The following is a 1,683-nucleotide window of genomic DNA, read 5'->3' on the forward strand; positions in this document are numbered from 1 at the left end:
CCTCCCGCCCGGCCCGATCGTGCCCCAAACCCGGTGGCAGCCAGGCCAGCCCCCCCCCACACTCCCTTTTTCCTCGATACCCCCCGTCCCGCGCCCCACATCGCAGCTGCTGCTCCGCACCAGCGCCGTGCGAAGCTGCCGCCCCCCGGCCCTATAAACGAGAAACCTACAGCTCTACGAACATAAAGACCCGCAACCATACAGCTCTACAGACCTACAGATCTGTAACCCTGTAGCTCTATAACCCTACAGCTCTATAAACCTATAGATCCACAGACCTATCCACAAACCCATCGATCCGTATAGATCGATACCAGAAGGTGCATATATATAATATGCCACGATCCGGGACTCGTCCCTACAGCCGGGCTCAGGTTGTGCCGGCTCTATGCAGACCCCTCCGACGGCCCTCGCAGGGTACACAGATCCCTTCCGGCTCGAAATAACAACCAGAATCCTTTAAAAATACCCGTGCGCGTTTGACGCATTTACCCATCCATCCATTTAGCCGCTCATCCGCCGGCTGCGTTCACCCAATTATCCCCTGCCCCACGCTGAAACATTTCTCTTCTGCTTCGTTTGCCTCCCTAAACATTTTATTTGTGTGTTTGTGTGCGCGATTTTGAAACAATTCTCAGCTCGGACCCGCGGAGCAACTCGGAAATGATTTCTCCCTCCGTCCCCAGCCCCGATCTCTTTCGCTGTTCGTTATCCACCGTTCCCATGCGGGAGAAAACGGCCCCGCAGCGGCCGCTGACCGCCCCCCGGCTGAGGAGCAGCGTGGGAAGGACGCGGTTCGTTGCCCGGAGCGCCGTCCGACCCCGTTTCGTTTGCAGCGCCGTGATTTCTTTTCGGGAGGTCGCTCCCCGAAATCACATCGATTCACTTCGAGATTTTACTTCTTCATTTGTCGATTTCTTCGTTCATCGATAGATGGATTTTCCCCGCGCTCCGCCGCATCCCCGACTCCTGCTTTCGTTTTTAATTACAACGATTAAGATACATAAATGTTTGCGGGGTGCGACAAGAGCTCAGCTTCCCCCAACTCCCCTCCCGTCCGCTCCTTTGCCCCCGCAGCGTTTTCGATGCTCGGCGCTGCGGGGCTTCGCCCGCACAGGGACGTGGGGCCGGGTTCTGCTTTTTGTGCCTCTGTTTTGTCGTCATTTGGAAAGGCAAAGCAAAGGCGCTCCTTGAGATCTCTGCTCCTGGCGGTGCTGCTAGCAGAGCCGTAGCCGTTTTCCATCGAAATTCTTCTCTCTTTTTTTTTTTAAAAAAAAAAAAGAAAGAGGTGATGTGCGCTAGAAATTCAACACAGGGCTTCTCTGGTAGGGGAAATCCGGGAGATCTTGCACGGAGAAGAGAGATAGACGGGAATCCAAACCAGGCGCAGTTGGGCAGGCGGCTGCTTTGGGGAGAAGAAAAAACGAAAAGGACACATCGATGCATTCAATTCTGTCTCCTTTCTCGGCACACCGACAGCGCGCCCGCCCCCGCCCGCACAGGGCCACAGGCACACAGAAATCACGCTGTATATTCAGGCAGGAGTGTATCGACGTGTTTATACACCACACGCGTTCCTGCAAGCGTCCAACAGGTTTTAAGCCCCATCTGCACGCAGCGTTTGTATTTAGGCATATATAACCTCAATGGAAACATTCCAATTAATTCCCCCACGTGCAAAAA

At 54.5% G+C, this 1,683-nt stretch overlaps 1 long non-coding RNA gene across 1 annotated transcript; it reads right to left on the reverse strand.

Moving 5' to 3' along the window:
* Positions 1-574: 574 nt before the first annotated feature.
* On the reverse strand, positions 575-1,677 carry LOC122191005. Its single transcript, XR_006182276.1, has 2 exons — positions 1,509-1,677; positions 575-1,402 (listed from the first exon to the last, which is right to left on the reverse strand). It is a non-coding gene; the product is annotated as an uncharacterized LOC122191005 (long non-coding RNA).
* Positions 1,678-1,683: the final 6 nt, after the last annotated feature.

The sequence above is a fragment of the Lagopus leucura genome, unplaced genomic scaffold (genome assembly GCF_019238085.1).
Source record: "Lagopus leucura isolate 7727_CA_CO unplaced genomic scaffold, USGS_WTPT01 34343-0_obj-0_obj, whole genome shotgun sequence".
NCBI classification, from domain to species: Eukaryota; Metazoa; Chordata; class Aves; order Galliformes; family Phasianidae; genus Lagopus; species Lagopus leucura.